At 42.3% G+C, this 12957-nt stretch overlaps 1 protein-coding gene and 1 long non-coding RNA gene across 13 annotated transcripts in view; both read left to right on the forward strand.

The window, feature by feature from the left end:
* Positions 1 to 12957, forward strand: part of RBMS3 (RNA binding motif single stranded interacting protein 3) — a 1326374-nt gene that overhangs the window by 109063 nt on the left and 1204354 nt on the right. The window lies entirely within an intron of this gene.
* Positions 1 to 12957, forward strand: part of LOC109491555 — a 58875-nt gene that overhangs the window by 6238 nt on the left and 39680 nt on the right. The gene's annotated exons all lie outside the window — the stretch shown is intronic.

Raw genomic sequence — 12957 nt, forward strand, 5'->3', positions numbered from 1 at the left:
AGAAGTAATGACAGAATTAGAAAATCTCCATTCTTACAGTCCCTGTGAAATAATCGATCCAGACAAGGATCGTCAATGGCTCTAAAACCTTTATATAAAGTATTGTTGGGAAAAAGTATAGTCCTATGGAGTAAAAGCATGATGGTACTGCAGATCACTTGCTAATTGTGAAAGGAAAAACAGCATTTATAAGCATTAAAATAGTGACTACTTTATCCATGTACTCAAACTTATCATCACTAATAGTGAGACAGGTGGATGTGATGTGCCTCCAAACATGACGCAAGATTTTGAAAAATCATTGTCTGTGAAGTGTTTTTGTCAGAAATGTGTAAGGTGAATTTAATCAAGATGTAGACATAATTTCCAGTTTATAGCATATGTTGAGAATATAGGAATCATTTAAATGACACCAAAAGGAAACAATTGGACAAGTCCCAAATAAAAAATACAGAGTTTCCTTTAGATTACAAGAGATTAAAAAAAAGACCCACAGGGGCTCCTGGGTGGTGCAGTCGGTTGGGCGTCCGACTTCAGCCAGGTCACGATCTCGCGATCCGTGAGTTCGAGCCCCGCGTCGGGCTCTGGGCTGATGGCTCAGAGCCTGGAGCCCGTTTCCGATTCTGTGTCTCCCTCTCTCTCTGCCCCTCCCCCGTTCATGCTCTGTCTCTCTCTGTCCCAAAAATAAATAAACGTTGAAAAAAAAAATTAAAAAAAAAAAGACCCACAAATATGATGTGGAAACTTGGATTGGGTTCAGTGTGAAAAAAGGAAAGCTATAAGAGATATTATGGGTCAGGTGGGGGAAATTTGAATAGGAGCTGGATTTTGGATATGATTAGAGTATTATGGTTAATTGATATAATCTTGTTAATGTGATGAAGATAATTGTGGTGATGCAATGTATGTTGAAGTTTTTTGTGTCACTTCCAAATTCTTGGGTCAAACACACATGTAAACATGGCAAAATGTTAACAATTCAGATCGATTTGATTGGCATATGAGAGTTCATTATAGTATTCTTTTCACTTTTTAAATTCAGCAAGCAATTATTATTTGCCTCCTTGGTGGTGTTAAGAGCCCAGGGAACTGGCATCTACTGGAGGGGAGACATGGATTTGTGGACATCTGGTCGATAATGCTGCGCCATCTTGTTTTCTCTGGTGTCCCCTGTCCAACCCCCCAGGTTAGAGAATTAGAGATACACATTTTCTTTTCATGATTTTTTCCCTGAGGATGTTCGTTCCTGCTGGTGATTCGTCTTCCAGCCATGGCACCCACCCAAGCAATATTTTTCCCTTATAAAATTTCATCTTACTAGCTGTCATTCATCATTCCAGCCTGTCAAAATCTTTAGAATTTTAATTCAGCCATTCAATCTGCTAGTTATCTTTCCCAGTCTTGTGACATCTAAATGGTCAGTAGTTTGCTTTCTGTGTTTTCATTCAAGTAGATAATGAAGGTCCTGAAAAGTACCCCCTTTCAAGTCTTGTAGTGCATGGTCCCTTCCAGGCTGTAGGGGATCTGCCCCTCCGCTCTCTTTGGGCCCCATGATTCAACCAGTTAAAAACACACCGGGCCAGCTCTCAGAACCCCTGTGAACCACTTCAGATCCTGTTGGCTTCAGAACTTCTTCCAACTTCTGCTCTGACCTCAGTGTGGGCTGTCTTTGGCTCCATACTGGTGACTCTGATGGTGGCTTCGCTCATGAGTGTCCTGAGACATTCCTGTTGACACTGAAGCATGAGATGCCCTGAGGACCACAATCCTGCCCATGCATGGTCAGCTTGGAAATGTGAGGTTTTCTGCCCTATGGAGCAAAGCTTTGAACAAAGGGAGATTGAAGCCTGGAGATACATTCTTTGCTCTTTCTCCCCCTGGACGCCTGAGTAGCATCAGATAAATAGGTGGTAGGTAGGACTTGGTGGCTGTGGCTCTCCCTCTATTGCACTCCTCAGTTTGCTCACTCCTATTTCCCTTGGACCCACGCTTTACTTTCCGGAAAGCCTGGCGAAGATAGGTTCCCACTGTCATGAGTCTACATGACTCTAGTGTGTACCCAGGAATGTGGTAAAGGACTGCCAGATGCCTTTCTCAATCAAGACCACCTTGGATGGCATCTTCCTGCATTATCCAACCAGCAGTCCTTAGGTGCGTACTGTTGAATATCAAGGACACATAGTACATAATGGGATCAGCTATGCTAAAATTTAAATTAATTTTTTCACATGCAAATTATACAGAGCCAAAATGCTTTTTAAAACAATATCATGGTAGTAATATCTTTTCCATTTTGAAAAGCAGCAGATACGTATTTCTTCTTAGTCAGTGGTTCATAATTAATGATATGTGTACAAAGGTGCTGTTTCAAGTTCTTCATGCTGCTGCTGTTGTTTGCTTTACTCTTTTTTACACATCCTTTTATTCGTTTTTGTTTTGTTTTGTTCTTTGTTTTTTGTGGTTTTTTGTCATCGTACACATTTCTAGAAGTTGGGGCTCCCAGAATGGCTCAGTCGGTTAAATGTCCGACTCTTGATTTCAGCTCAGGTCATTATCTCATGGTTCGTGGGTTTGAGCCCCATGTTGGGCTCTGCGCTGACAGTGTGGAGCCTGCTTGGGATTCTCTCTTTCCCTCTCTCTGCCCCTCCCCTGTTTGTGCATGCGCATGCTTTCTGTCTCTCTCCTCTCTCAAATAAGTAAACATTAAAAAAAAAAATTCTAGAAGTCAAAGAATGTGATGAATGGACTTAAATGTTTTTGGTTATAAATTAATTTAAAATATCATTACTTTTAATATACACATGGGTAAACCATTCATATATTAGTAGTTTAACATAATAAACCATAGACTTTCAAGTCAGTAATGGCTCATTGCGAGGTAGTGTCGAGTAGTGGTTATGAACGCACATTTTAAATTAAGATTTTCTGAGTTCACATTCTTTCTCTGCCAATTAAATGACTTTTCCTCTGGAAATTTACTGTATTTAACCTCTCTGTGCCTCAGTTTACTCATCTGTATAATTAGCATATTATCAGTACTTATTTCACAGGGTTATTATGAAGATTAAGTGAGTTAAAATATAGAAAACAATTATGAAGGTACCTGACAATTAGTAAGTGCTCATTAAATGTGAATTGCTGTTATTATGATTATTAATTATTATTAAATTTATTATTACTACTACTGCCACTATGATTCTTTCTTTTCTAGAGGTCTTTTTTCTTTTGCCATACTTTATAAGAGGATAGCTATAAATATGATATAAGCAAAAATTGTCTCCTGAGTAGCTAAGATAAGTGTCATAAAATTATAGGACTAAACACAAGCTCCTTACTTAGATCTTCATTCAGAGCTTATTTGCTCTTACGCTACATTCAGTGCTAACAGATTTTTGATCTCTTTTTCTGGATCACAAATAATTGGAAGCGTCTTATTAGAAAGCTGGGGAATGGGGTTGTTGCCGAGGTATAATGAGAGAAAGCTTTGCTGTAGTGACAATTCACCCCGTAAAACGGGAGACAATACATTAGACAGTCGTAAGAACCCTAAGGAATGATGGCTGTGAATATTAATTCACCTAACAAATATTTATTGAGCACTGACTTTGTGCCCGGCATTGTTCTAGACCAAGAGAATACAAAAGTGTATGTGACTCACAAGGTCCTGACCCTCAGAAGATTGTATTCCATGGTTGGGTGGGGTGTGGGGGCGAGTAAATACATTTAAACAAGGCAGTTCCAGAGCATGGGAAGTTCTAAGAAAACTTGGGAAAATGGGAAGTTCTACTACAGGGTCATGTGGTAGAGAGCAACTGAGGCGGGAGAAGGCATGATTTAGTAGTGAAGGACTGAGGTGAGACCTGAAGGATGCAAAGAAAACAGCCTTGTCAACAGCTGGGGAACAAGTATCCCATGTAGAGGAAAAAGCCAGTGTGAGGCCATGAAGTGTGAATGAGTTCAGTGCATTCAAGCTATGGCAGGAAGACCAGAGAAGCTGGGATGTCGGTAGCCCAAGCAGGGGTGAGGGGTGGGGGTGGGTGATGCAGAATGTGAAGTGAAAATGAAGACTTAGGAAGGGCTAGCCCACAGGAGGTCTTAAAGTCGGTGATGAGAATATGGAACTTTATTAAAAGAGCGGGAGAATCCTGTGCAAGTTTGTAAGAAGGAGAGTGATATGATCTATGTTATAATAGGTATGTACAAAATATGCTATGTATATTTGTATATATATGGAGATTGTCATTGCTAAATATAGAAAGTATTGGAAGGGGCAAGGCTGAAAACAGATCCATTAGGAGGCTACTGCAGCAGTGTAGTTGAGAGACAGTGGTGGTTTGAACTAAGATGCTGGTAGTAGAAGGAGAAAGATTGATTTTAGAGGTTGAGTTGAGAAAATTCTTGAAGAAGTGGAAGGAGCCATTGGGGGTGGTGGGGGGTAAGCAGAAGGGAGGAATCAGAATCAGGGCTGACTACTTACTGTTCCTTGTCAGTGACTGGGACGGTGGTCCTACCTCTTCTGCGATGAGAAAGAATGAAGAATGGGCTAAAAGGGAAGGAGTCAAGAATGCCCTTTGGCCATGTTTGGTTTGGAAGTTAATGGCCATATAGAAGAGTGAGGAAGGGGGGCGCCTGGGTGACTCAGCCAGTTGAGCGTCCGACTTCGGCTCAGGTCATGGTCTCGCAGTTCGTGGGTTCGAGCTCCGCGTCGGGCTCTGTGCCGGCAGCTCAGAGCCTGGAGCCTTCTTCGAATTCTGTGTCTCCCTCTCTCTCTGCTCCTCCCCGGCTCATGCTCTGTCTCTCTCTCCTTCAAAAATAAATAAAAACATTAAAAAAGAAGAGTGAGGAAGGCACTTGTCTCTGCAGTTCTATGGAAAGAAAATGAAGGACAGATGACTCACATATCTAAAGAGTATCTGAGGATTGATATATGGGAGAGCACAGGAATTTAATGAGGCTTTAAGCTTTTTGAGATAAATATTGGTGAGAGTTGATATGGGAGTGTGAATGTTGAAACCATCAACTACCTAGTTAGGCAAAAGTTGATTTTAGTATATTTATAAAGGCCTATTAAAGGTCTCCCTGAGTGATGTAGGCTTGTTTTATTAAGAAGACAAGGGGGAAAAACCATTTTTTTTTATAGGAACACCTCTCCATTCTAGGCTGTCTGATATTTACTAAAATTGTCTTTTAAAACTCCCCAAAAGCTCCTAGACAAGTTGTCTCTTACTTGTGCCTCCCTGTTTTCCTATCTGAAGAACAGAGGCAAGTGAACTCAACAATCTTGTAGGTGTACCAGACATTAAGTTTTTTTTCTAGATGTCTGGGTCTAATTAAGGGCTCCATTTAGTTCAAGCAATCACTCTTTTTTTTTTTTTTTTTTAAGATTTTTATTTTTGAGTGATCTCTACACCCAATGTGTGGCTCGAACTTACAACCCTGAGATCAAGTGTCATGTGCCAGCCGGGCTCCCACAGCAACCATTCTTAAGAGGGGCTCAGAATGGCTCAAATGTTTAAACAACGGGAAAGCTCTGAGTTTTATTACGTGCACTTAGCATGGTGGGTAAAGGCTAGAATACCAGGGTCATCTGGCCTCGGCCCAGGCAGAGTGAGTGCCATATTGGGGTGGGGAGTGTAGAGATACATCTCTCAGCGTGGCTATGGCAGGTGCGGCCTCCTTAGATGTGTTAATAATTGGCAAAACTGCCCCAGAATGTTCTCAGTCTGTGAAATCTTTGCTTCTGAAGGGAATTTTGTCTTGTTTTTGTTTTTAAATTTAAATGTTATGTGATACCAGCTTCTTAACAAGCAAACTGCCTTCCCTCCCCGAAACCACCCTTGTAGGACTACCCACTGATTTATTTTGCTGGTGAGAGCAGTGATTTTATTTCCTTTCACTATGTGTGGGATGGCTTCATGGCGGTTATGTTCAAGCCCCTTGGTGGGAGAGCCTGCTGAATTTGTAAAGGTGTCATTATTTACTCTTTTAATATTCTCAAACAGTGGCAGTTGTGTTGCTTATTTGAAATAAAGGCGCTGAAATTGAGGACCAAGAGAGGTTTCTGTAAGGATAGCAGCAGCAGGCAGTATTTGCTGTTTTCAGCCTCAATTTCTTCTTGACCACTCGCATCATGTGTTAACTGTTTACCAAATGGTGACTCTTTCTATCAGATGGGGCACATTGCCTCTTGTGCTGATCGTTGAAAACTCCTTGAACTGGTCCTGTCAGAAATGAAGGGAAGAACGTAGTTTGCGTGATTAAAATAAATTGCAAGATCTTGGATCAAGTCCCTGAAGATTGGAGAAGAGAAGATGAGCTGAAGTCTATCTTCTGCGGTCAAGAGATGACAGATTTCCTTCTGCAACTAGATTGTTGAGCTGGGGATTTGTGGCCCATTAACAAAAATATCAAAGACTGAGGGCAAACTTGATTTGGGGAAAACTCATAGACTGATATTTCCCTGGAGACTTTTCCAAGGAAGATGGAGATGATAGGCCTATTGCAAGGGGCCTACTCATTTTCTCAACCCTGTTCGCTCATCTTCCATTCTTTGTGTCTCCCCTCCCACCAAGGGAGGTTGTTTTTGTCTTCAAATAAAATAAATGCTAAATCTCTCACGTCTAGTGTTTGCATCTTGCATGCATTTAGCTGGAGGGAGACAGTGTATCTGGGTTTTTATACTGTCTTTACCTCTCAGAAGTATGGGTCTCTCTTAAGTTTCTTCATGCAAAGTGTAGACAGTGACTTCTGCCTCAGCGTGAAAGCTAAATATGAATAGGAGGCATCACATACTGAAAAGTTCATGGGCTTTTGAGGTAAAACCGACATGGTTTGCATCCTGGTTTTGTCTATTCTTGGCTTTGTGATTCACGACAAATTGATTTTGCCTCTCTGGGCTTTGGTTTCCCTATAGGTGTAATTGAGATAATGCCTGTGTCGTAGGTGGTTGTAAGTGAAATATGGAAAATAATTAGCACAGTGCATAGCCTCTAAAACATGCTCAATAGGCAGTAAGTGCTATCACTGCAGTTTTTGTATTTATCCCCTGGGGCCTGACTCTCAAACAGCTTATGGTATGTCAAAATTCAGTATAAATTAGCCTGGTCTTGAGCTTGTCTAGACAAGGGTGTATAGTCAGCACCTCATCATCTCCTGGTCTCATAATAAAGTTTCATAGCATCATCCCCAAAGGCAACATTGCAGCAAGCCCAAGAATGTGTAGCCATGAGGTTTGCCTCTCATGCAGAACCCAGCAAGCACCAGAGACTCCTGCTGTAAGGGTATCTTGCTGGAGTTTGGCTGCCAGTTCTCAGAGAAAGATCATGATTCAAAGGAGTCTCAGTGTCAGGACCACCCAGGCCAATGTCAACTGAATATCAGCCTTGAGTGTTATTTTAGTCCATCTTTCATCTATAGGGAGGTGGTTATAGATGGTTCACGGTATGGGCTTTGAGGTCCTGGAGTTGTCACATCATGGAGGTAAGGGATGTGGTCTTACCAGCTGGTACTTGGCTGTGCCTGGTTTCCCATCAGAGTAGCATCTACCCACAAGAGGTCTTGAGAACTCATTGATGTTGCATAAAATAAGGGTTCAGTAGACAAAAAACTGGGGAAATGATAGGAATATATTTTGGAGTACAGAGATAGATTTAAGGATTAGCTCTAGATCGCCTGTCTAACATCCTGTTTAGTGTGGTAGTAAGATCAGAATGTTTTATTGAACTCCTCCTGCCAGATGCCTAGCACTATGCTTGGCACTTTATAAATATTATGTTTAATCCTCCCCAAACCCTTCAGAGTCCTTGGCTGTACTTCAGTGCTGCAGGTGAACACAACCCTGAAGCTCAGGAACATGGATCATCATGGCCACAAAACTAGGGGAAAGATCTAGCCTTCATTTAACCCAAATCATTGGCATGCCAGGTCCAGGCTTCTGTATTCTTGGGGTGATGCATATTACATTCTCAGGGCAGAAAAGGCACTGTCTAGAATGATACTTTGAAAACCATAGCTCCATTGGGTTGATCTGAGGAATGGTGTGCTGGTGGTTTTGCCTAGGGAAGAAGTAACTTTGTATGATCCACTTATCTGTCAATCACAAGAAGAGGAAAGATGAGAGAGATGATATTTAATATTACTAAATGGTAGGGCATGGATACCGCAAAGTCTTAATAATCCAGGGCTTAAATCTGAAGCAGGGTCCTAGGGGCCACCTGATATGGCAGCTGTGAACATTTTAGATGCTGAATCAAGAGGAGATACAGAAAGTTCTGAAAGAGACACCAAGGGCAGTCGGGGTGGGGGACACCTGGAGGGATTCAGGTACAGCCACCATTTTCCAAGCAATTCAGTAGTTTGGTTTTATCTTCGTTTTTCTACGTACTTTGGTGTTTGGTATGCCAATACAGTTGCTTACTAGCTGAGCATCAGCCTTGTCAGAAGGGCTAAAGCTGGTTGGAGGCACCAGAATGCTTCCTAACTTCCAGGTGATGGGTTGCACGTCTGTGTGTATTACTATAAAACCTTGTTTGCTTTTTAGTGGAAGGGGCAGGGAGACAAGTGGCTCGGCACAGAGAATCTTTTGTCTGCCTCAGCCGTTTTCTTGTCTCAAAGCCAATATTGGTAGAAGTAGTCCTTTGTTTTTTCAGCATTGTTTACTTTCCAATATTTATATGGAGTTATCTATCATGCCCTACCTTGGAGCACTGTTTTATAAAGGATAAGCAAGTTTAGTTCCTTCAGTCTCTCCTAAATTTTAAATATGAGAAAAATTGTCAGTGTTCTTTTTTCTTCTACAGCGGTTGAGTTTAGAGCCAACCAACTTCTCAGCCTTTCTAATTGTCTTCCCCATGACTGATTGTTCTTCCAGATTCATAATTTTACGGAAAATGTTCTGCAAAACACATTGATTTTTATTTAAATTCAACAATGCCCCAGTGTCCTAGATGATATTAACTTAAACGCTTGGTTGATTTAAAATGCAGGAGGTGCCGGACTTGTTTGATTTGGTTCCCAGATCCTGCTTTTGTCCCGGCTCCTTGTCTAACATGAGCAAGGCTGTAGGGACCACTCATCCATTATGTTGCTTTCTCTCATCCACATTTCTGGTGTGTTCTGGGAAATAGAATAACTTTCTCACTGAAGCTTTCCCCAACCCTCAGCTTCTGGATTTTATTGTCTCCCGTCTCCTTTTCCAATCCAACAGGAAGCTCATCATTTGGCAATTTCCTCTGACACATTGTGGTTCTGGAAGGTGACCCTGGATTAATCCCCACTAATCCTATCAGCAGGGACCTTAGGACCAGCCTGTCTCCCATTATGACCCATTCTTCATTTGAGCCAAATCCTATGAGGGAACTGGATTGAGGCAGCCAGGACCACCCAGGGAGCAGACAGGGTGGTATCAGACAGGCAGGCATCTGGTGCCCATTCAGTTTCAGTAGACGCCCGGATTTTCTGTTGGCACTTAGGCCGCAGGCTGCTAGACCCAGGGGTGCCTCACTTGGTGACTTCATTTTCAAAACCAGACCCGAGAAACTGGTTAGGCTGTCACGTCTGACTCAAAAGCAGTGGGGCACAGTATCTTGCATTTGTAAGGCACTCATGCTTATTTGCCAACGTTAGTTGATAATGGTTTTATGCCTTGAATGTACAAGTGGAGAGATCTTACTGAATGCCGTTTCTAAGCCAGCTAATGCTATTTGTTATTTAGAAAACATAGTGGTATGAATAAGGACATGAGTGTATTTGCTATCACACTTCTCTAAAGGTGGAAGAAGGCCTTGGTATAGAAGGCAATAGAGAAGGAGCCAAGAGTTGTGGGGCTTCACAGAGCTGGAGAGCACTGAGTCACCGGACTTCTTTGTACTGAGGTCTCATGCTACATGTGATGGGTCATTCTCTGGTTAACATCATATGAGGATCTGAGTAAAGCTGAGATGTCTCTTGCCTTTTTAGGCGAAACTGTGAGTCTAGAGGAGATGGTAATGCTGAAGAGCAATAATGCGAAATGATGGCAGGGAGATGAATACTGGCAGAGAGGAGAAGCAGGAAGCAGCAGTTCTTGGGGTACTTTTTTCCAGGTGGGAGTCATGGGCTTGGTGATCCCCACCCAGATGGGCAAGATAGGGCAAGAAGAGAAGGGGACAGTATTTGAAAATCTAGGCGTAAGGGATATCTGAGAAAGAAGAGGAATGGACTTACATAATGTCGAGCTGAGGAAAAGTAGATGATAAAGGGGCCTCTAAGAGGATGTTGTCTCATTCTTTCTGCTCAAGTATCAGGAAGAGAAAACAGAGGCCAGATGGAGAGGGCCACCCAAGGAGACTCTTGCGGTGCAGGAAACGGTTCCTAGAGTTACTCAAAGAGCTGTTTAGGGCAAGGTTCAACCAGCAATTCAGGACTGGGTTCAAAAGGAGTTGACTGCCGCCCTTAAGAAGCATTGTGTCTTGATTACAGTCCCTGGGGCTGGTCAGAAAGAAACTTTTTTTTTTTTTTTTTTTTTTTTTTTGCATTGACTAAGGTGCCAGAGGTGATGTCAGGCTTGGGATGAGAATAACCACAGACTTGTTTTGGAAGGAGGCATTTGTAGGAAAAAATGAGAACTACTTCTTAATATATATGGAAAGGCTATTAAATAAGTGGAAGTTCCAGTCTGTTTTTCCCTCTCAGACACACTAGGCACGGGGTTTCCGGGGCATAGTCATCTTTTATGTAGCTTCCTCCCTCTCTAGCCAGAGTGGGTTGTTTTCAGTCTCATTCCCTCGGCTGTGGGTTCCTCTGTCCCAGGATCTCCACCAGTCACCTTCTCCTCGGGGTCTGGCCACTGTTCACTTTTAGGTGATACCCCAGTGCCCTGGCCACGCCTGAATGGTCAGCTTGACCCAGTCCTGCGTAAATCATGTACTTTGTATAATGATAAAGAAGAAACTCCTTGAAACTATAAAATACTACTTAAAAATAGAATGTAGGGACGCACTCAGTCGGTAGAGTGTGTGACTCTTGAACTCAGGGTTGTGAGTTCAAGCCCCACGTCGGGTGTAGAGATTACTTAAAGAAAAATACAACCTTTAACATAAAAATAAAATCTAATGGATTTTTTAAAGGTACTCCAAATTAACTGGACACAAAGGCACTTATTTTGTCTTTACTCCATGATTCTTTCCCTAATTCTAGTTTCTTTATCACCATAGTATATCTGTGAGATTTCAAGTCACCCACTTGAGAGCAATTTTTGATTCATTATTTGTTTTAAGGGACTGTCACCCCGTCTTCTGTACCTCAGCTGCTGGTGTGTCACACAAGGACACTGGAGTTAGGTGGCTAGGGTCAAGGTCTGTCCTTACTAGCTATGTAACTTTGGCCAAACGTTTTCTACTTCTCCATATGTATTTTTTTGTCTTTTGTAAAATGAAGATAATAACAGAACCTTTATCATAGGGTTGTTGGAAAGATTTAAGAGGCAGAAAATATCTGGTCCAAATAAATGTTGTCTTTGTTAGCTGTTGTTTTTATCAATATCGGATTCATACAATTCCATTAGGACTCACTTTTTGTGGTGTAGGAGGAGCATCATGTTCCTCTGTGCCAGAATCTCCACTAGTCACCTTCTCCTCTTTACGAGCATCATGAACTGAATACTGAGACAGGCCTGTGTTTGAAGACTAACCGTGAACAAGCTACTCCACTCTTCTGAGTTCATGCTACTTACCCATAGCAACGTTAGGGATTTAAAAATGGATCGTATATGTAAATATGCGGATAATATGTATGTGAAATGTATACTGCATGTATGTGGGTAGTATATGTAAAACGTAGCAGAGTGCCTGGCTAGATGTTGCTTTCCCATCAACAGTAGCCACTATCATCATCATTATTATTGTATACAAACAAATGCTTGGGATCACACATGGATAAGAAGCATCATTGAGATTCAAGGGCCAACGTTTCCTGTCCCCAAATTCATCTTGTTTCGAGTTTCTGTTGCTGTTGCCTCACACTTCTTGTCCGTCAGCCTAGTGCCTTCTCTGAAATTTTTAATCTTAACCTTTCTGGTCTCATCCGCTCGCCTGAATATTGAGACTTCTTGTTGTGGCCCTGCCAGTCAGTCGTGGGTCTGAACAGCACAACACCTAGCTGGGTTGAACTCCTGGCTGTAGCACTTACTATGAGCATGTGACTTAACTTGTCTGAGCCTCAACCATCTTTCAAGTGGTCATGGTAATAACTATCTCGTTGAATTGTTGTGAGACCTTAAAAAATAGTACGTGAGTGTTTTCACCATTTAGAAAGTGCTCTGTCTTACATCGGTTTCCCCGGAAACAGACTCTAAGGTGGAGCGTTACATGCAAAAGATGTTTTAGGGCAGTGGTCTCCGGAACCACATTTGTAAGGAAGAGAAGGCAGCAGGATTTGGTAGACGGAGAAGTTGAACTGCAGCGCAGTTGCAGCTGAAACCTCAACCAAACCCAAGGGGAGACTGAAATCAGGATGATCCGCCAGAATTATCAACTGTTATCAGAATTAACGCTGTTACTGTGTCAGCCAGTCATTAGGTGGGGGCTCCCTAGGGGAGGCAGTGTTACCTTGGGTGTGCGGGTTCCCTTTGACCTTGGGCAGCTGCTGGAGAGGGATACAGCTGGGAGCTACCCAGGAGGTGGCACTTCTGATCACTGAGGAATTGAGTGCCTCAGTCCTGAAGGGACATGGCCAGACCCCATGATATCCACTACTTGCTTAGTATTTGGGATTGCTTCTGTTCTACTCTTGGGCATCCATTTTTCTTTCTCTTTTCATACCACTAGGTTTCACTCGATTAGCTTTTCTTTCTAGAGACCCCAAATTTCAGTATCGCTTTTTTAGAAAATCGATGTCTGTCACTGTATAGGTTATCATTTATTGTTTGCAACTTTTTGGGGGAGGGTGTGTGCAGATCAGGGCAACCAGGTATTCCTCTCA

The sequence above is a fragment of the Felis catus genome, chromosome C2 (genome assembly GCF_018350175.1).
Source record: "Felis catus isolate Fca126 chromosome C2, F.catus_Fca126_mat1.0, whole genome shotgun sequence".
Classification (NCBI taxonomy): Eukaryota; Metazoa; Chordata; class Mammalia; order Carnivora; family Felidae; genus Felis; species Felis catus.